The following is a 24,253-nucleotide window of genomic DNA, read 5'->3' as shown; positions in this document are numbered from 1 at the left end:
GTTGGCATAGCGAGCACAACACTTTTCATTTGCCGATGAGTGAGATGAGGGTGACACCCAAGGATGTCTACTGGATATTGTGTATCTTTGTGATGGGTGAGCTAGTGTATTACAATCTTAGTGAGCAGGGTGGGACAGATGCAGTTTGCCGAGTGTTCGAGGATGATGAGATAGGTGGATATGACATTGCTTGGTAGGAGATGCTAGAGCTAGGATATGCCACATTACCTACTGTGCTCACCGGATTCATTGGAGGTTTCCTTTGTCCCGATCATAGGTCAAAGAGATTATCTATTGGATGGGGCCATCTTATTGAGAAGATGGTGACACAGGGGACTCAATTTGCATGGGGGTCATACATGCTATCACACTTGTATCATGACCTGCATCGAGTTGTGTATCAGAGATCAATTGCGTTATCAGCAGGGGTGACCATGCTTCAGATATGGGCCTAGGAACACCTGCCTATCACATGACCATTGGTTGATATAGATATGTTGACGATTATCCAGGTATCATTATCTAGCGAAAGCTAGACAAATTGGAGTATTGGTGACGGACCTTGGATGATCTGGATACTATGATATAAAGACCATACAGGGATTGTGATATTTGGCTTGAGGATGCAATGGAGATGTCATATGTATTCATGACATGATATTTGATTGGATTGACAACCTATGTCATCGAGTGATTCCTTTGTACAAGGGTGTTGAGACAGTATGGCAGGATACAGGGGATACCACAGGGTACAACTCATTATGCTCGTAGGAGATTGAATGTGGCTACTTAGGGGCCTTCTATTTCATATGAGAAGGCATGTGTAGAGTATCGATCATTAGGGCCACTAGATTGGGATTATATTTTAGGTGTGATGGATAGAGGGATGACAAATGAATATGCCATGCATTGTACTGTACACAAGTTTCCGAGGCTGACACATCCGGATGAGCCAAAGCCAGTTTTGGATGAGGATGATGAGAGGCTATGATGCAGAGCTCCTAGATGATGGAGAGATGGTTGGGGGGAGGAGGTGGAGGAAAAGATGATGGTGGAGATGGAGATGGATATGGAGGAGATGCAGGAGATCATGGTGTGGGAGATGATGATGGAGGCGATGATGATGGGGGGGATGGGGGAGATGATGATGGGGGAGATGGTCGAGCAGTGGTGGTGGCAGCAACTGGCACACTAGGAGCTAGCAGTGCGAGATCTTCTAGAGATGTATATATAGATTGGATGGCTTGGGTGGTCAGACGGAGGAGATCAGGTCTAGGGGATCAGGGGCATCAGGTCCTAGAGCAGGAGGTTCCCTAGTTGAACAGGTACCTACGACAGTATGACGGGCTGAGAAGCCACATGCAGAGGCACCTCGATGGATCCTCATTAGGATGTCATCTCATCAGTAATAGGCTTAGATTACAGACTTACAGGCTCACGTTCAGTAGCTAGAGAGTCAACTAGCAGAGAGAGATTCTCACATGGCCCAACTAGAGACTCAGATGGCTTCTCTCCTAGTCGAGAAAGATGCAGCTACGAATAGGTGTCGGCAGGCCGAGGCACAGGTGCAATTGTCAGGAGAGTCTATTTCAGGGAAGACTGCCCTTAAGATGATGCATTGGGGGATCTTAGAGGCTGAGTATTACATGACCTTATACTTTACTGTTGTTCCTTCTGATCGGAGGGCTCCAAGATTTTCACAGTTGAGTAGGAGATTGAGATAGAGCCAGACTGAGAATCAAGGAGTGACAGGGCCACTTCAGAGAGATCTCCCTGGTGGGGACTCAGGTACAGGGGTACAAGCTAGTGTTACTATACTTGCCGCATCTGGATAGAGTTTCGCTTCATGTCCTAGTGGTCACACTGATATGAGACATTGATCCATTCATGTACACACCTTTTTGTGATGAGATATTGATGATTCCTGCAATGTATATTTGTGATGTATCTCATATATTTTGTGATATCATTGTACCTTGGACATTGATCTTGTTTTGATGATATGATATGCAGTCGATCCTATTCACTCTACATGATCTATGAGATGATGAATGCATTTTATTTGATATATGATTATGCTGTGCAATTACTTTCATGATGTATGATTGTTGTATGCATTAATTTATATATGCTTATGAATTCTAGATGATGGATAATTGATGATGCAGTATTTACATGATGTATGCAAATGCAAATATGTATGGTGACGCTTATAAGTGCTATGTATTGTATGTGCAATGAAATGTTTTCTATGTTTATGATATTTTTATGATTTTCTCATGCATGTTAATATGAGATGGATGCAATGCAATGCAATGGTGCTACTTTATATGATTTGAGATTAGATGAATGCCATGCAATGATCTAACTAAATGAATGAATGAATTGATGCTTTATATGAATGATGCCTTAGTATGCAATGGTTACATGAGATGAACTAACTTATCATGCAGGATGAATGAATTGATTATTTTTGCTATTGTCCAATGTACTTAATCACGTAATAAGAGAGATAAATACATGTTAGTCTTTGGCCTTGGAAAAGATGAGAATTGTGATCCCATGCCGAATGAAATGTAAATCTACTTTAAAATGCAAATGCAAAAATGAAATGCAATGTAGTGATCAAACCGGTCATGGGGTCATTTCTTTGTTTCATCATTGAGCCTTTAAAATGTGGGAAGTGAGTGCAAACATCAATGGTATAATTGAACCATGATGACCTGGGCACTACTTTCCTAGGTTTTGATATTACAAGTTAGCACAAGCATCGAGGTATAATTGAACGAAGATGACTTGAGTGTTGCTTGCATAAAATAGGCAGTATTAACTGTGATGCTAAAAATGTGGTATATAGGAGGCATACACATATAATGAGACTATAAAATGTAATTGAAAATCTTAATTGAAAACTAGATTAGAAATGCAAACCATAAGCCTTCCCTGAAATGTCCCATTTTCCTCTATTCTTGAGGACCTTGAAGGTGTTGGATTGATGGACTCTCAGCAGAGAAATGACCTCCAAAATGACAACTCAAGAGTTGAGTAGCTATTTGATCATGATTGACTATGGAGATGATATGAAATGCATGATTTAAGAAACTAGATTAACATGCTATGATTAATCCAAAAGCTAAATTACTAGATAATTGAAATGCAAAATGCCTATAGTAATGATGCCTAAATTGATATGAGATGGGATCCTTATTGCTCCAAAATGGGGGATATTTATAGGAATTCCAAGGCCAAAGCTGAGGTGGCAGGAATCGATGGTCTAGATCTGATCTGAAGATATCAAGGGCCAAGATTGAGGAAGTTGGAGAAGGGGCTGGAGGAAGGGACACTTGTCATCTCTATGGTGACAAGTGTCAAGGAGCCTTGCTCATGAGTGGGCAAGTGTTTAAGGGAGGAGACATGTGGAAAAAGTGCCATGTTTCTCAAGGAGAGAATATCCACACCATGGGAGGTTAGGATAAGGAGGTTAGAATGTGCAAGATAAGATAGGGTTAGTTAGACCTAGGATTAGGTGGAATGGGTTAGGTTAGAGGGATGGTTAGATTAGTTGGTTAAAATTTAGGAGCCATGTGCTCATTTGAATTTAGAAATTCAAATAATTGGAAAATGATAATTAATATCAACAAACTTGAGTTTGTTAATCTTAATTAGGGATTAGAAGAATTGATTAATATGGGGAGACATTAATTAATTAATCAAAGGGGGATATGAGATGAACTATATAAATAAATCACTTAGATTTATTTACTAGTAGATGAATAGAAAAAAATAATTAAATTGCTTGTGAATTCAATTAATTGGGAAGGGGAATTAATCAAATAATTGTGTATTTAATTAACTATCTTCAGACTATTTTTAGGTGTATACATTTTGCCCCTTTTTGAAGTGATGTCTGATGATGCGTTGGTTCAAAGAAAACTCGATTGATGATGTTGTTGATATTGATTTCGATAAGATGCAGATTCGATCTTGATTTGATACGGATTTGGTTTCAATATAATACTGATTTGATTTGGAGATGATAAATCTCGATATGATGTGGTTTCGATCTTGGAGATGATAAATCTCGATATGATGCCCCAGACTCTGATTGATAGATATCGATGCGAGGATGCCCCCTCGGGAGATGAATTGGATAATTTTCGAGTGTTTTTGAATTTTTTTGCGATTTTCTAATTTTTTTGAAAGTTTTGAAATTTTTAGATTGTTAATGATTTTTTGATTTTTTAGAGTTTTTCAAAGTCAATCCGATTCATTTCCCGATAAGAAATTTGAAAATGCTTCCCTGCCAGGTTGATTAGTTGATTAGATGATTAAAAAATCAGTGGAATAAAAATCCCACTTAAATGCCCCATTATGAGTTTAAAAAGGTGAACTCCTTTTACCACTCCTCATTTGTGCACTGTAGTTGTTTGAGAAAATTTGCTTTGGAAGAAGGAAATAGCGATTCCGTACCATAAGCGTAGGTTCAAGCAAGTTCGGCGATATAAGCATCCTCTGGCATACGGTCCATCGATACGTACTTCGAGAAAACCCAACTTTGTTAATTTTTAATTGATTTTTGAAAAATTTAGCTGTTTGCATAAAAAATCATTTTTTAGCGTTTTCGCTAGATGGGTTGGGGAAAAAAATTATATTTGTGAGATGGGTTTTTCGGTTCATGAAATGGGTTTTTTTGGATTTTTAAAAAATTTCCAATTCGAATCCCAAATTTTTTTATGTATGCATGCATTTAAAAAAAAATAAATACATCAATTTTTTTTTGAAATTTGCATTTTGGGGGGAAGAGGGTGGTGGTGGAAGAGGGGAGCTGGCCGCCACCGCTGGTGCCTTCGGCGCTGCAGGCAGTGCCGCAGGCGGCACCTTGGGCGCCCCCGCAGGCGCCTTGGGCATCGCGGGAGGCATCTTTGGCGCCACCACGGGGTCTCGATTTTTTATTTTATTTTTTTCAATTTTTTCGTTTTTTTTTTTTCGATTTTTTTGATTTGGGTGATTTTGAGAAATTTTTCGATTTTTAGATTTTGGCAATTTTTGAAATTTTGAAATTTTTCGATTTGGATGATATTGAGAAAATGATTTGATTTGTCGGTTGGTTGAACTTCTTGTCAATTTGATTTGATTTTTGATAGGGTAAGATTTGATTAGCTATCTAATTGATAAAATTAGACGCTCCTGATTGATAAATTTGATGACCAGTTTCGATTATCTCGATGCATGCGCGAGATGAGATAAGATTGATAATGACCTCATGATAGATGAACGTGATTGATAGGGGCCCAACAAGATTTGATAAAAATCTCAATTGAGAAAAATAGATTGATAGATAGATTGATTTGATAAGTAGATAAATTAAGAAACTGATATGATGAGATGATTTGATTGCAGGAGCACTTTACCGTTCTTCAGCCTTGGGAGCATTTTTCAAAAACATGGATGCTGATACCCCACCTTAGCTAGGCGGAGCGAGACCACATTAGCAGGTGTGGTTTATCTTCCCTTCTTGACATGCCCCGACCTTTGATAAACCAGAGATTATTGATAGCTTTAGCAGAGCGCTGGCATAGTGAGCATAATACTTTTCATTTGCCGACAGGAGAGATGACGGTGACACCTGAGGATGTCTACCAGATTTTGTGCATCCATGTGATGGGCGATCTAGTATATTATGAACTCAGTGAGCGAGGTGGGACAGATGCACTTTGTCAAGTGTTTGAGGATGATGAGATAGGTGGATATGATATTGCGTGACAGGAGATGCTAGAGCTAGGATATGCCACATTATTGACTGTGCTTGCTAGATTTATTGGAGACTTCCTTCGTCTTGATCATAGGTCAAAGGGATTATCTGTTGGATGGGGCCATCTACTTGAGCAGATGGTGACAGAGGGGACCCGATTCACATGGGGGTCATGTATGTTGGTGCACTTGTATCATGACCTGCACTGAGTTGTGTACCAGGGATCAGCTACGTTATTAGTAGGGGTGACTGTGCTTTAGATATGGGCCTGGGAGCACTTACCTATCACACAACCATTGGCTGACAAAGAGAGACTTGTAGGTAGGCCTTATGCTTATGGGTATCCTGGTATCATTGTCCAGCAAAAGCTGGGCAAATTGGAGTACTGGTGACGGACCTTGGATGATCTGGATATTGTGATATGGAGCCCGTACAGGGATTGCGAGATTTGGCTCGAGGATGTAGCAGAGATACCATATGTATTCATGACGCGATATCTGATTGGATTGACACCCTATTTCATTGAGCGATTCCTTTGTATGAGGGTGTTGAGACAGTATGGCAGGATACAGGGGATACCACAGGGTACAACTCATTATGCTCACTAGAGATTGGATGTGGCTACTTTGGGGCCTTCTATTTCATATGATTAGGCCTATGCAGAGTATCGATCATTGGGGCCACTTGATTGGGATTATCTTCCAGGTGTGACAGATAGCGAGATGACACATGAGTACGCTGTGCATTATACTGTACATAGGTTTCTGAGGCTGACATGTTCGGATGAGCTAGAGCCATTCTTTGATGAGGATGATGAGAGATTGTGATGTAGAGCTCCTAGATGACAGAGGGATGGTGGGGGGAGGAGGTGGAGGCAGAGATGATAGTGGAGATGGATATGGATATGGGGGAGATGCAGGAGATCATGGTGTTGGAGATGATGATGGGGGATGGGGGAGATGATGATGGGGGAGATGGTTGAGCAGTGGCAGTGGCAGCAACAGGCACACCAAGAGCTAGCAGTTCTAGATCTACCAGAGATGTATATATAGATTGGATGGCCTGGGTGATCAAATGTAGGAAATTAGGTCCAGGGGATTAGTGGCATCAGGTTCCAGAGCAAGAGGTTCCCCTGGTTAGGTAGGTACCTATGACAGTATCACGGGCTGAGTAGCCATAGGTAAAGGCACCTCAACGGATCCTCATTAGGATGTCATCTCATCAGCAGCAGACTCAGATTACGGACTTACATGCTTAGGTTCAATAGCTAGAGAGTTGACTAGCATAGAGGGACTCTCAGATGGTCGAGCTAGAGACTCAGATGGGTTCTCTCCTAGTCAAGAAAGATGCAATTAGGGATAGGTGTTGACAAGCTGAGGCATAGGTACAATTGTCAAGAGAGTATTTCAAGGAAGACTGCCCTAAAGATGATGTGTCAGGGGATCCGAGAGGTTGAGTATTACATGACCTTATACTTTATTATTGTTCCTGTTGATCAGAGGGCTCCAGGATTTTCACAGCTGAGTAGGAGATTGGGATAGAGCCAGACTAAGAGTCGAGGAGTGACATGGCCACTTCAGAGAGCTTCCCCAGGTGGGGACTCAGGTACAGGGGTACCAGCTGGTGTTACTCTACCTACTGCATCAGGACAGAGTTCCACTCTGCATCCTAGTGGTCACACTGATATCGAACATTGATCCATTTATGTACACACCTTTTTGTGATGAGATATTAATGATTCATGCGATGTATATTTGTGATGTATCTCATATATTTTGTGATATCATTGTACTTTGGAAATTGATCTTGTTTTGATGATATGATATGCAGTCGATCCTATTCTCTCTACATGACCTACGAGATGATGGATGCATTCTCTTTGATATATGATTATGTTGTGCAATTACTTTCATGATGTATGATTTATGTATGCTTTAATTTCTATATGCTTATGAATTCTAGATAATGGATATATAATGATGCAGTATTTACATGATGTATGCAAATGCAAATATGTATGGTGATGTTTATAATTGTTATGTGATGCATACACAAAGCAATGCTTTCTATGTTTATGATATTTTTATTATTTTCTCATGCATGTTAATATGAGATGGATGCAATGCAATGTAATGGTGCTATTTTATATGATTTGAGATTAGATTAATGCCATTCAATGATCTTACTAAATGAATGAATGATTTGATGCTTTATATGAATGATGCCTTAGTATGCAATGGTTACATGAGATGAACTAACTTATCATGCAGGATGAATGGATTGATTATTATTTTTATTGTCTAATGTACTCAATCATGCAATAAGAGAGATAACACCATGTTAGTCTTTGGCATTGGAAAAGATGAGTATTGTGATCCCATGCAGAATGAAATGCAAATCTAATTTAAAATGCAAATGCAAAAATAAAATGCAATGCAATGATCAGACCAGTCATGGAGTCATTGCTTTGTTTCATCATTGAGCCTTTAAAATGTGGGAAGTGAGTGCAAACATCAATGGTATAATTGAACCATGATGACCTGAGCACTACTTTCTTGGGTTTTGATATTGCAAGCTAGCACAAGCATCAAGGTATAATTGAACCAAGATGACCTGAGTGTTGCTTGCGTAAAACAGGCAGTATTAACCATTTCTATATGTAATTCTGAAATTTCTTCCATGATATTCTGATGATCATGTCCTGAGACAACTTTGCACATATGAATGATTAATTTACAGATAGTAGACAAGAAAAATATCATGTTCCTTCCTCGTTCCTCTAGTAAAAGATATCTTGGAGTTACTCAAAAATTATGATAGCAAAAATCAAAATAAAATATTTGAACCATTATTGCCAAAGTGTTAAAATCATGAGTCAAGATATATCATCCATTGATGTGTTTTGTCATGTTTATATTGATATGTGATAATTAATGGTTGACAATGTGGTCTTATGTTCAGTGTTGGATGTGTCTAAGTTTTTTTTCTCTTGACCAGCGTTGTTTGACTATTGTTCTACCTGTTTGATTAAGCTCAAAATGATCAAAACTTTTTGCCCCCAGTTGGATTCAGGATTTTGCCCCCAGCCTAGAAACAAACCTTATTATGATATAGCCAATGATCCAAACCAAGACGAGAAATCACTTGGGATGCTTGCGTATGTACAAAGGCTTTATGATGGATAATGAACAACGCTGATGGAAAAGAATGCAAGCGGAAGAATGTGTGAACCAATAGATGGAAGAGCTAGCTGACAGACAGTGCCTATTTGCCAGGTTTTCACCATCTAGTTTTATTGCACTTTTTCTCATATTTGATTTCTTTTTTTTTCCATTGTTTTTTACTGTTTTTGTATTTTCTGCTTTTTCACTATTTTTGGATTTTTGCTTTTTCACTATTTTTGGATTTTTCAGACATAAAACTTATTCAGATGCATGCTATTGGTGGGTTCCTCAAGCTGATCCCCATCTTGTGTTGATAGCTGATATGCTTCTAACCCAAATATTGCTGTGACCACAAATGGACCTAACCAGTTTGGTTCAAACTTTCCTTTTTTTTCTCGATCTGACTGGTTTCATGGATTTTCCTTTAGTACTAGTTCTCCAACTTGAAAGATTCATGGTTTGACCTTGTGATTATAGCTTCGGCACATTCTTTGCTGATATACCTTTAAATGATCAAAGACATTTTGTCTTCATTCATGGATCAATTCTAACTCCTGTAGTCTAGATACTCGTTGTTCTTCATATGGGATCAAACCTTTTAATGATACACGTAGAGAAGGTATCTCTACTTTGATTAGCAATATTGCTTTTGATCTATATACAAGAGAGAAAGGTGTGGAACCTGTTGGTGTGCGGATACTGGTATAGTAGGCCCATAGAAAAGGGTTCAGTTGAATATGCCAATCTCTTCTAGCATTGTTCACTGTCTTTTTAAGAATTTTCAGAATAGTTTTGTTTGATGCTTCTGCCTACCCATTCCCCTGTGGATAATAAGGTGTGGAGAATCTGTGCTGGATCTTGAACTTCTCACATAGCTCTTGTACATCCTGATTCTTGAATGGTCACCCATTATTAGTGATAATAGTCATTGGTATTCCATGGCGACAGATGATGTAATTCAAGATGAATGCAACAATTTGTTTTGCTGTGATATTGATGAGAGGTACAACCTCAATCCATTTTGTAAAATATTCTGTAGCTACAAGGATGAATTTGTGACCATTAGATGAAGAAGGATTTATCTTTCCTACTAGATCAAGACCCCATTGATAGAAAGGCCAAGATGTTGCTAAAGCATGAAGTTCTTGTGTTGGTGCATGAATCAAATTCCCATGGATTTGACATTGTTTGCATGTTCTAGCTATTTGAAAAGAATCTCGTTCCATAGTTGGCCAATAATAGCCTAAGCGTATGAGTTTTTTTAAAATTGTAAGACCACTTGAATGAGTACCACAAATGTTGTTATGGACTTAATTTAAGGCCTTCTCAGATTCTTCTTGTTCGAGACATCTTAAAAGAGTACGGTCTAGACCTCATTTAAATAGGGTATCCGCAACAAGAGTATACTGGGAGGATTGGTGAATAAAGTTTCTCTTTTGATTTTTTGATAAGTTAGGAGGTAAGATGTTATGTTTCAGGTATGTGTAAGTTTGGCCATAGCGGGAGGAATCATGTCCAATAATTTGACAGATGGTTTGGGAATCAGGAAAATTATAAGAAGGGTAAAACAACTCTTCAACCAGGAATTTATAACACTCTTGATTTTCCTGTGTTTGTAATAGAGAAGCAAGTGTTGCCATGGCATCTGCTGCTTTGTTATCATTTCTTGGAATTTATTCAAAAGTGATTTCAACAAAATATTTCTTGAAATCATCCACCATATTTTTGTAGGGCATGAGTTTATCATCTTTTGTTTGATAGTCATCATTGATTTGATTGATGACAAGTTGAGAGTCTCTAAAGACCTGAAGTTGTGTAATGTTCCATTCTACAACCATTTTGATACCTATAATCAATGCTTCATGTTCTGATGTGTTGTTGGTGCATGGGAAGCTTAATTTATATGCTTTTGGAATTGTATGACCTTGTGGTGTGATGAATAAAATACCTTCTCCTAATCCATGTTGTGTTCTATTATCGATACCTGCTCCTAGATTGATATTCGGGTGATGTATTATAAGATCAAGGTCCAACCCTGGAATGTCTGCATATGACCAGGTAAAATTGATTTGCCACTTTTTAACGAGTTCCAAATTTTTCTGCCTTGCTAGTTTTGATAGAGAAGTTGTTGGATATAGATCAATTGTGTCAATGATAACTGCCTCTACTGGTTCTATTAGGATAGATAACTTCTCTTGATAACATTCAGGTAAGGTGTCAAATCTCCCATCTTCCGATGCCTCGAGGAGGTTTTCACCATTAGATGCATCCTTTATTTTTAATTTTTCCCGATCTAATGTTGCCAAGAAATGGTTTTCAACATTAGACTTGATATTGTTTTCTTTATTTTCACTTTTGCGACTAGGAGATTTGACACCCATTTAACTTGAAGATACATTTTTGAAACTCCTAGTGATAGTTGTTGTAGGTTTGATTTCATTAAGATATAAAGATATGGCATGGTCATTAGGAAAGTTATCCATGGTGGTATGTCCTTAATTTTCCTAGTCCATAGGTTTAGGATGAATTAAGGATAAGGAATCCTCATGTTGGATTATGTCAAAGATATTAGGGGTCATGATAAAGATGTTAGGGCTTTCAGTATGTATTTCCATGTCTAGAATGATACTCTCATTAGAATGACCTCGTGCAAGTAGCTCCTGATTGTCCTCAGTTAAGTCCATGCCAGCCGCATGTGATTCTGATTCAAATAGGCTAGTTCCTAATGTTTGTCTTGCATATGTGTGAACTACATCAACTTCTACATCTTCTTCTTCCCTTTCAATTTCAAGTTGCTCTTGTTTGTTTTCCCACGATAGCAAGTATTCTCCGGTCCCTCGATCTCTTAGTTGCATTTGTTTCTCCATGTTTGATAGAATTGATACAAATGATTGTCCTTTGGATTGTGTGCTTGAATATTGCCTCTTTGTTATGTGAAACAATAACCTCTAGAGCTGATTTCAGATTATTACAACACTACAATGGATTTGAGTCCGCTGATATTGTGATTTCCTACCCATTGTAGGGAAATTTTAAGCACTGATGACATGTTGATGGAATAGCTTGCATGTCTTGTATCCATGGTCTCCCCAAGAGTATGATGTATGGTAGGTCCAAGTCTAGAACTTGGCATGCTATGTATTTTTGTGAAGGTCCCACGTTGAGGGGTAATACCACAATTCCTTTAGAGTAATGTTCTTCTTCACCACAGGCTTTGATTTTTATCTTTTTTCAGGGGATCAATTGCATCTTCTGAATATCCTAGAGCATGGACAAAACTCAAAGAGAAAATCTTCAAGACAACTCCCCCATCTATCAAGACATGTTTAACAAGAGTTCTATGAATGAGGACTTCAATTTGCAAGGAATCAATGCTTGGATGTGAAGGAGATGAGATTTGAATAAGATCCTTTGAAATAGGTTTGATGACAATTATGGATATCCCTTGGAGAACTTCATCTTTGGATGTATTCTTTGGTGATGATGCTATGGAAGGTTCTTGCAAGCTTTCAAGAGGTGTAGGAATAAACATCTTTGGAGAATCACTTTGTTTATGGGGGGATGAGCCATTGCTAGACATAGGTGCATGATTTTGATCTTTCTCAGCCAAATCCTTTAGAGATCTCTTTAATAGTTGCATAAAAGAGCCACCTTTCTTTGGATATGTATTTGAATCTCTGTTAGGCTTTGACATGGTTGGATTTTGATTTTGGACTTGTTTGATTTCTCTAATATGTTGTCTTGTTATGTGTTCTTGTCTTTTGTTCTAGTATGCCATGTTGCTATGATTTTCAGCTATTTCAAAAAATTTTATTTCCATTTCTGCAATCTTCCATCTCTGAGCTTTAGTTAGAATGAGCATATACGTGTGTTTGATATCGTGCTAGGATTTAATTTTCTAAAAAATTGTTTTTATAAGGGATCAACTATCAAGGTAAATGTGATAGCATGATATGACACGAAAAGAGGATTCAAGTATTTAAAGGTTTGCAAGTATTTTGATCTTCGGTTTTTGAGTGCAATGGTGATGATTTGATAAGAACCAAGTCTGGTAGGAATGATATATCCTATGATGAAGAATGAGGTTATTATGATCAAGCGTTGTAGTTTCGTGATAAAGGATGATAGATCTTGATGAGAAACTATGTTTGAACGATCAATTTAGCAAAGAAAATGTGATGTTGCAATTTAAGGTGTTAGATCTTTAAACTTGTTTGAGGTGAATACTTGAGACCTTTATGTGTCTTGTTCTTGAATCTGTTTTGACAGAAGATAACCTATTTGAATGACCCAAGAAGATGACCTATTCTTTATGTTCTATTCTCTATGTTTGACTATTTGAGAAATGGGTTATTTTTGTTTTCTAATTTTGATGTAGTTTACTAGAAACACTGACAAAATGACTAGGAACTCTGCTATACTGACCAAAAATGCTAACAAACTTACCAGAAACACTGCTAAATTGACCAGAAATGCTGAGAAACAGACCCGAAACACTGACAGATAGACCAAAAACGCTGTTCTGCACACCAGAAATGCTGGCATACAGACCAGAAACGCTGACAGATAGACCAGAAACATGGCAAATGTACCAAAAACACTAACAGATAGACCAGAAATATTGTTATGTACACCAGAAACGCTGACAGATAAACAGACCAGAAACGTTGATAGACTGACCAGGAAATCTGCTCTGTAATACAGTGACTCTAAAGTTTAAATAATGATGTGTAGACTTAGCAAATTAAGTGTTTGAACTTAGGAGATTTCAATTTTGACCCAAATTTGTGATTTTTAGACTCAGAGAATGAATATTTAGACCTAACAAGTACAAACTAGGAGATCTATTATTGCAACATGAGCAATTTGACATGCCACTCACAAGAGTTGTTGATTAGACTAAGGGAGCTGACCTTTAAACCAAGAGAGATACTATTTAGACAAGGAACTCTGCTATTTAGACTAGGAAATTTGTTGTTTATACTAGAAACTCTTCTATTTAGACTAGAAACTCTAATGTGCTCAACCTTGGAGAGTTAATGTTGAAATATGAGAAATTTGACATTAACACCAAGAGAGTTGACGTTTGGACTGGAAATGCGACTATTTGGATCGTAGGTGCGATTGTTTGAACTGTAGATGCGAATGTTTGGACTGACAGTGCTAATGTTTGGACCAAAAGAGATAATGTGCGACTGTTTGGACCATAAGTGCGACTATTTTGACTAAAAGAGCTAATCTGCTATGAAACTTGTGAATTTGACCATTTGAAGTCTGATTTTTCAATGTTTGTTGTATTTCAATGGATGAGATCTTGACTTGACTTACAAACACAGAATTCAGATTGTATTTTTGTCCCAAAGGACACATAATGTGTATGTTCAAGAAGATTTAAAGAAAGCCCAAGTTTTCATGGGTTTTGAACAATTGAAAACACATCAATTAGTCTATCCTAAGGAGATTGGCTTCATTATTAGTTCTTAGCCCACAACTTGGTACACTGTCAGCTCACACAACCTTGTCACCCCCTACAGGGCGCCCGTGTTTTTGCCTTTGTGAGAGCTAGTGGAGTCCCATTATGAGCCTAGCAATAAGGTCTCAAAAGGGGAGTTCGCACATACGCTCAAGAGGGACATATGGTGAGTATCTTAAGGAGAGATTCTTCCCCCTCCATGCACTAAGAATTTAATAATTTTTGGAGGTAAACTAGGTAGCTTCTAATTTACTTGGAACTAGTAAGGGATCTGTTCAGTGCGTTGGGGTATAAACTCAATTAATAGGTCTCCCAACCTTGAAAACCAAGGTTTGATATATCCAAAGGTACGAAGGAGAGCTATTCCTGAGCACTGCCATTGACTTGATTTTAATTAAATCACATTTATTTTATATTGGGTTGGAGTACTTGGCGTTAACCATTCTCACTTGGGTCGTTCCCCTCTCACTGGCCTTAAGGGCTTTAAGATTTATTAGCTCCTCGAGAGGGCAGGCCCGCTAAAGATATGCACTATTGAAAGCAAAGAATGAGTCAGGCTTTCTGATCACCTAAGAAAGATGAGAGAATACTCGCCTATCATCAAAACACATAAGACATGTTTGTTCATTTCCATTGTAATTAGTTGATGTGCCTAATTTTTACATATATAAGTGCAAAATCCCACGGCTGCAAACAAAGTTAGTAGTTTATATTACATTCTTTGATGGAAAAATAGTTTATAACTCTAGTATTTCACAGCAAAATAAGTACCTGCAAAACCAACAATATGTAAATTAGGTTCGGGAAAATGATAGTTCAGAAGCAAAAATGAGGAATGCAACATACAATATTTGTAAAATCAATAAAAAACTGAAAACGCCATCAAATTGACCAAGAACACCATCATATGTGCCAAGAATGCTGCTCTGCACACTAGAAACGCTGCTTTGCACACCAAAAACGCTGTTCTGCACACCAAAAACACTGTCAAATAGACTGAAAACGTTGAAAAATGTACCAAAAATGCCACAATACATACCAAAAATGCTAAAGTATAGACTGGAAATGCTAAAGTACATAAAAATATGAAAACAGAGTTGAGAAGGCTCCCAAAAATGTCATTTGAGGTGCCAAAACACCACAATAGAGACCAAGAACGCGATTCTGGAGCCCAAGAGAGCTAATCTGCACTCCGAAAGAGCTAATCAACCTGTCAATGAAATTTCCTGCAAGCAAACTTGTTAAAGATCAAAGGGTTTAGGCCCCACAGTGGGTGCCAATTAATGTGATGCTAAAAATGTGGTATATTGGAGGCATACACATATAATGAGACAATAAAATGTAATTGAAAAGCTTAATTGGAAACTAGATTAGAAATGCAAACCATAAGCCTTCCTTCAAATTTCCCATTTTCCTCTATTCTTGAGGACCTTGAAGGTGTTGGATTGATGGGCTCTCAGTGGAGCAATGACCTCCAAAGTGACAACTCAAGAGTTGAGTAGCTATTTGATCATGATTGATTATGGAGATGATATGAAATGCATGATTTAAGAAACTAGATTAACATGCTATGATTAATCCAAAAGCTAAATTACTAGATAATTGAAATGCAAAATGCCTATAGTAATGATGCCTAAATTGATATGAGATGGGATTGTTATTTCTCCAAAATGGGGGATATTTTATAGGAATTCAAAGGTCAAAGCTGAGGTGGCAGGAATTGATGGTCCAGATCTGATCTGAAGATATCAAGGGCCAAGATTGAGGAAGTTGGAGAAGAGGTTGGAGGAAGGGACACTTGTCATGTCTGTGGTGACAAGTATCAAGGAGCCTTGCTCATGAGAGGGCAAGTGTCCAAGGGAGGAGACATGTGGCAAAAGTTCCATGTGTCTCAAGGAGAGAATATCCACACCATGGGAGGTTAAGGTAAGTTGGTTAGAATGTGCAAGATAAGATAGGGTTAGTTAGACCCAAGATTAGGTGGAATGGGTTAGGTTAGAGGGATGGTTAGATTAGTTGGTTAAAAGTTAGGAGCCATGTGCTCATTTGAATTTAAAAATTCAAATAATTGAAAAATGATAATTAATATCAACAAACTTGAGTTTGTTAATCTTAATTAGGGATTAGAAGAATTGATTATATGGGGAGACATTAATTAATAAAAGGGGGATATGAGATGAACTATACAAACAAATCATTTAGATTTATTTACTAGTAGATGAATAGAAAAAATTAATTAAATTGCTTGTGAATTCAATTAATTGGGAAGGGGAATTAATCAAATAATTGCGTATTTAATTAACTATCTTTAGACCATTTTTAGGTGTATACATTAACCATTCATATATGAAAGTCCGAAATGTCTTCTATGATACTCCGATGATCATGTCCTAAGACAACTTTGCGCATATTAATGATTAATTTACAAACAGTAGACAAGAAAAATGTCATGTTCCTTCCTTGTTCCTCTAGTCAAAGACATCCTGGAGTTACTCAAAAATCATGATAGTGAAATCCAAATAAAATAGTTAAACCATTATTGTCAAAGTGTTAAAATCATGAGTTAAGATATATCATCCATTGATATGTGTTTTGTCATGTTTAGATTGATATGTGATAGTTATTGGTTGACAATGTGATCTTATGTTCAACATTCGACATGTCTCAGTTTTTTGCTTGACCAGTGTTGTCTAACTGCTGTTCTACCTGGTTGATTAAGCTCAAAATGATCAAAAATTTTTGCCCCCAACCAGGTTCAGGATTTTGCCCCCAGTCTTGAAACAAACTTTATTATGATATACTCAATGATCCAAACAATGACGAGAAATCACCTGGGATGCCTGCATATGTACAAAGGCTTTATGATGGATATGAACAACACTGAAGGAAAAGAATGCAAGCAGAAGAATGCATGAACCAATAGATGGAAGAGCTAGCTGACATATAGCACCCATTTGCCAGGTTTTCACCATCTATTTTTATTGCACTTTTTTTCATATTTGATTTTTTTTATTTTTTCATTGTTTTTCACTATTTTTGTATTTTTCTGCTTTTTCACCATTTTTTGATTTTTTTGCTTTTTCACTATTTTTGGATTTTCTTCTTTTTCACTGTTTTTGTATTTTTCTGCTTTTTCACTGTTTTTGTATTTTTCTGCTTTTTCACTATTTTTGGATTTTTCTACTTTTTCAAACATAAAACTTCTTCAGATGCATGCTTTTGATGGGTTCCTCGAGTTGATCCTCATCCTGTATTGATAGCTGATATGCTCCTAACCCAAATACCGCTGTGACCACAAATGGACCTAGCCAGTTCGGTTCAAACTTTCCTTTCATTTCTCGATTTGACTGGTTTCGTGGATTTTCCTTTAGTACTAGTTCCCCAACTTGAAAGACTCGTGGTTTGACCTTGCGATTATAATTTTGGCACATTCTTTGTTGATATACCTTTAAATGATGAAAGGCATTTTGTCTTCATTCATGGATAAATTCTAACTCTTGTAATCTAGATACTCGTTGTTCTTCATCCGGGATAAGACCTTTTAATGATACTCGTAGAGAAGGTATTTCTACTTCTATTCGCAATATTGCTTTTGATCCATAAACAAGAGAGAAAGGTGTGGCACCTATTGGTGTGTGGATACTAGTACAGTAGGCCCATAAAGCAGGGTTCAATTGAATATGCCAATCTCTGCCAGCATCATTCACTGTCTTTTTGAGGATTTTCAAAATAGTTTTGTTTTATGCTTGTGCTTGCCCATTCCCTTGTGGATAGTAGGGTGTGGAAAATCTGTGTTGGATCTTGAATTTCTCACATAGTTCTTGTACATCCTGATTCTTGAATGGTCGCCCATTTTTAGTGACAATGGTCATTTGTATTCCGTAGCGACAGATGATGTAATTTAAGATAAATGCAACAATTTGTTTCCTTGTGATATTTGTGAGAGGTACCGCCTCAATCCATTTTGTGAAATATTTTGTAGCTACAAGGATGAATTTATGACCATTGGATGAAGAAGGATTTATCTTTCCTACTAGATCAAGACCCCATTGGTAGAAAGGCCAAGATGTTGCCAAAGCATGAAGTTCTTGTGCTAGTGCATGAATCAAATTCCTATGGATCTGACATTGTTTGCATGTTCTAGCTATCTGAAAAGAATATCGTTCCATAGTTGGCTAATAATAGCCGAAGCATATGAGTTTTTGCGAAAGGGTAAGACCACTTGAATGACTGCCACAAATGTTGTTATGGACTTCATGTAAGGCCTTCTTAGATTCTTCTTGTTCGAGACATTTTAAAAGGGTACCGTCTAGACCTCATTTAAATAGGGCATCCATGACAAGAGTAAAATGGGAGGATTGGCGAATAAAGTTTCTCTTTTGGCTCTTTGATAAATCAAGAGGTAGGGTGTTATCTTTCAAGTATGTATAAATTTGGCCTTAGCAGGAGGAATCGTGCCCAATAAGGTGACAGATAGTTTGGGAATTAGGACAATTATGAGTGGGGTAAAACAACTCTTCCACCAAGAATTCATAATGCTCTTGATTTTCCCGTGTCTGAAGTAGAGAAGCAAGTGTTGCCATGGCATCTGCTACTTTGTTGTCATTCCTTGGAATTTGCTCAAAAGTTATTTCTACAAAATATTTCTTGAAATCATCTACCATCTTTTTGTAAGGCATTACTTTGCCATCCTTTGTTTGGAAATCATCATTAATTTGATTGATGATGAGCTGAGAGTCTCCAAAGACTTGAAGTTGTGTAATGTTCCATTCTACAACCATTTTGATACCTGTAACCAAAGATTTATATTCTACTGTATTTTTGGTGCATGGAAAGCTTAATTTGTATGCTTTCAGAATTGTATGACCTTGTGGTGTGATGAATAGAATACCTGCTCCTGATCCATGTTGTGTATATGAACCATCAAATTATAATTGCCATGTTTTTGTGGTGACCGTTAGGATATCAACATCGGGAAACTCAATGTGTAAGGACGATCATCTTGAAGCAGTGCCTCGACTAGTTGGTCTGCAATGACTTGTTCCTTGATAGCTTTTCTGTCTATATACTCAATATCAAACTTACTTAGAATCATGATCCATTTTGCTAGTCGTCCTATCAATTTTGCCTTGCTGAGAAAATAATTCAGAGGATTGATTTTAGCTATCAACTTGATGGAGTGAGATAGTAGATAGTGTCTTAATTTTTGAGAAGAAAAAACTACCGCCAAGCATTCTTTTTCTGTTGGGGAATAGTTGAGCTTGTATCCCACTAGTGTTCTACTGATGTAGTAGATGGCCCACTCTTTTCCTTCATTATCTTGTTGTATGAGCATAACTCCTAATGATACTTCAGTGGTCGATACATAGATTAATAATGACTTTCTTGGAATTGGTGACATTAGAATGGGTGGTTGCATGAGATATGCCTTGATCTTGTTGAATGCATCCTCACATTGATGGTCCCACTTGAAATGAACATTTTATGCAATAGATGAGTAAATGGTTGACATTTATCTGCTAGTTGAGCAACCAATCTTCTGATTGACTGGAGTCTTCCTTGGAGCAATCTGAGTTGGCTTATATTCTTGGGAGATGCCATTCCAATGATTGCTTTGACCTTAGCTGGATCTACCCAATCTATTGGATCTCAAATCAACAGATTGAGTAATTTCTAAGGAAATGCCAACTCCTATGATCAAACCCTCCAATTTGACTTGGCCAACTTATAGAGTGAACCTATATGGTTACTAACTCTCTCAATTTAGGCTTGAGTGAACCTATATGGTTACTAACTCTCTCACTTTAGGCTCTGCAAGACCTAGGCGGGTATACCTATTCACTAGTGGTTCTTGATAACTAATGCTTTTTATAGAAGATTTATTATTTTGATCTAGATGACCCCTATTTCAGAATGACAAATTTTCTTGGAATAGATGTCTTTTAGATGATTTCAAGATTGTTGTTGTGAAATCTATTTGATCTTTGTGCTTGAAATTTGTATGAATACACTACTACTAATTGGTTCTATATATCCTACTCAACTACTCCTATTGCTTTAAAGTATAAGTGATTGGTATGAAAAAGTGGTGATTTGTGAGTGACCAGTGTCTTTCCTATTATTTAGGCTACAAAGTCTTATATTTCCCTAGGACTAAACGTATGCTTTGTGAGACAGTTTTTAAACCTACCCCCTTTGGCAAGTCTATTAGTTATTGTTTCTCATGAGGTCTGATAAATGTTCATATCATAAAACTACTTGAATGAATTTAACCTTTACCTTAAAGGACCATTCAAGGAAGAACTACAGGGAACAATCACAATCCACAAGTAGATCTTATTAATACAAGTTTATAATATTAAAACATAAACTTCACTGTAAGAACACAAATAACCTTATCTCCTTTAGATAATATCACAAACAATTGCCTATAAGAAATGGAAAAAATTCATAACACATAAACAGAGAAACACAACTGATTCTATTAAGGTTTCAAAAAGGTACAGTAGTGTGCCAGAGGCTGTAACATATATTTTATATTTTTTTCTTCTAATCATTTGCACTATAGGTTTTACGATATTTGCAAAGTTCAAGATGAATCTCCCGACGAAATTGATTTGTCCTAAAAATGACTGAATAGTTTTAACCATTTTTGGAATAGGGACTTCATCAATTGCAGCCACTCTTTCAAGGTGAATTTTTACTCCCTCTTTAGATACTATGTGTCCTAGAAGTTTTCCTTCGCTAACTCCAAAATGACATTTCTTTGGGTTAAGAGAAATTCCATATTCTAAAGCTTTCCTGAGTATCCTCTCAAGGTGATCACAATGGTCTTCAACCCTTTTGGAGTAGGCGGTTAAATCATCCTGATATACTACCATTATCACATCTATGAGCTCCACAAATGCCACATCCATTGCTCTTTGGAAAGTTGCCCCCGCTTTAGTTAAACCGAATGGCATCCTTGCATACATGTATGTCCCCCATGGTGTTGTAAAGGTTGTCTTTTATTGCTCAGCCTCCCTAACTTTCACTTGATTATAACCTGAGAATCCATCCATCATGGATAGGAGTTCACATCCAGTTACTTTCTGCAACATGATATCCATGTTTGGTAATGGGTAATTATCTTTTAAGGATGATATATTTAGGTTTTTGAAATCTACACAGAGTCTTATATCTCCATTCTTCTTCTTGATAGGCACTAAGTTTGAGACCCAAGAGGAATACCTACAAGGTTTAATTATTCCTACATAATTCATTTTTATTACTTCCTCTTTCATCTTGGGCAACAGAGTTGGATTTATAGGCCTTTGTTTTTATCTGAATGGTTTGGCATCAGGTCTCTTTCAATTCTCACCTCATGACCATTCACCGGTATGGTTGCATATAATAAATCTAACTGGACATGTCCACCTATCAGATTTGACCACTGTCTGGATAATAACATCCCATAATTAGGAGGGACATCTACCATCATGATATCTGTCTTGTAGGATGCTTTAGAGCATGCTTCTAGTTTGAATTCCACATCTTTCATAACACCAACAACTGGGACATATCTGTTATCCATAGCATAGCATTTACCAAACATTGTATCCACCCTCATTCCGAGCTCCTTCATGACTCCTATAGGCATAACATTTATCGCCGCTCTCGAATCAATCATACAATTTTTAATCATTTTGTTGTTTATCATCAAAGTTAAGTAGAAAGAATCCACTTGGGAAGGATTCTTTTTAATTGTTGATCCCAATTATATTGCTGGAATCTGGTCATTTTCACCATTACCATCTTGACTTCTCTGCTTGTGCTCCTTCACCTCTTCTCCTGAGACATATGCAATCAATTTCAGAGTCTTCTCTCTATATTTAGGGAACTTCATTATCTCGAGCAATGGGATAGAAAATTTTATTTGCGTTAGGGCGTTCGCAATGTCGAATGACGTGGTAGCCGATGTTGAAGGAGAATTCATTATACTCTCTTTCAATCCCTTTTGGGGCTTTGTTATTTGAACATCCCTCTCTTTGGTTTTACCCAAGTCCTTGCCTTGAACATTATCCATTCTATTCATTGATTTAGCTATCTTCTTGGTCTCTTTCATGAATATACCAGAAGGTTTTCCTTGCCCAAGGTTTATAATTCTATTCCTAAGAGCATAAGTTCTTCTGGCTTGTTCCACTACAGCTATTGTAATTCTTTCTCTTTCTTTGGGGATCCTGAGTTTGATTTCTTCCTCATCTAAAAATACTTGTTGCATACAACATTGCTGATTGATGCGTCTTGAGTTCACATCACTATCTCCTTCCTCATTAGATGAATTGTATTCTTCAAATGATAAAAGATTTATGGCATGGTCATTCGTATATCCTTCACATTCTTCCTCTTCTTCTTGCAACTTCTTTGCTATTATACATTGGTAAGGAGAATGTGACATGTCATAGGCAAAACACCACAAGTTGTCATCCGACACCTGATTCACTATTCTTTTCAAAGGATTTGGTATCTATACATTATCCTTTTGATTTTTCTCCACTGGTTTCCCATCCTTCCATGTAGTGTTATATGACATATCATGCAATCTGGGTCTATCTTGACAAAAAAAACTATTGTTTCTCTATTTTATTTACCCTCATAGACAAATCCTAAGTTATTTAATACCTTGTCTAATTTATCTTCATCTTTGGTTTGTTTGGGAGCTCTTGGGTTAAATAACCTAGTATCTTCCCTCTTACCAACTCTCCCAGTAGCTTTTCTATTGTTTTCTATGGTTATGGCAGCCTTCATAAATCCTTGAAGAGTTGTAGGGTTCTTTTTTTCAGAGCTCGTAGTTTGTTTTGTTGTCAAACGCATTTATGTAGTACATGATGCTTACTTCTAGGACAGGTTTTATCCTATTTGGAATTTTGTTTATAACTTTGTTGAATCTCTTATTGAAATCAACCATTGTCTCATTAGGTTCTTTCTTGATACTGATGATTTCATGTAGTGCAAACTCAGGGCTATTTTGATCTCCTTATTGCTCAAGAAAAGTCTTTTAAACTCTACAAGATTGTTTATTGAAAAATCTGGCAATGATCTAAACCAATCTCATGCATCTTCTATCAATGACTGCATGAATAATTTTATTTTAACATCCTCATATGGGAGGTAGAAATCCTCCATAATTGTATCAAAAGCTTTGCAATGTGTTTCTCCCAAGATAGCATTACTCCCAGTGAATTTTGGTATTGCAGTCCTAATTTCATTTGGAATGGGATGAGAATAAACCATTATCCCTGAAAAATCAAACTGCCTGATGCATTATATATTCATTAATCCATATCCACCTTGGAAGAAATTTCCATGATTCTGACCTACATTATTATTACCAGGGGGAAATTGGTTTCGAGGTTGGAAATGGTTTTGATATGTAAAGTTGTTAAAATGGTTATACTGATATTCAGGAGGTATATTGGTGTATGGAAGATTGTTGAAGTGGTTATGCTGGTGCTCTGGAGGCATGTTGGTGTATGGAGTATTATTGCATCTATGACCATATAAAGGATTTTTAGATACATTGTAGGTATTGTTTTTTGTGTTGACTTCATCTTTATTGCTCCCCCCTTTGTTTGATCCTTGGGTTGCATGTTCACACCTCGCCCTGTATCTATCCAAGTCATGAACAATGTCATCTTCATTGACATTCATGCTCAAATTAGATTCTACACACTCTTGTACCCGTCCAGTATCCTTCATTTTAGTAGCTACTTCCAACATTTGCTTCATCAAATCTGCCATATGGTTTGGTGCATCCATTCTGCTTGAGCCTGAGGAACTTGAAGTACCTGTCCTTGAATTCAGATGATGATTCTCAAAACCAGA

Source organism: Cryptomeria japonica, chromosome 3 (assembly GCF_030272615.1).
Source record: "Cryptomeria japonica chromosome 3, Sugi_1.0, whole genome shotgun sequence".
Classification (NCBI taxonomy): Eukaryota; Viridiplantae; Streptophyta; class Pinopsida; order Cupressales; family Cupressaceae; genus Cryptomeria; species Cryptomeria japonica.
Note: the sequence above shows the minus strand (reverse complement) of the source record.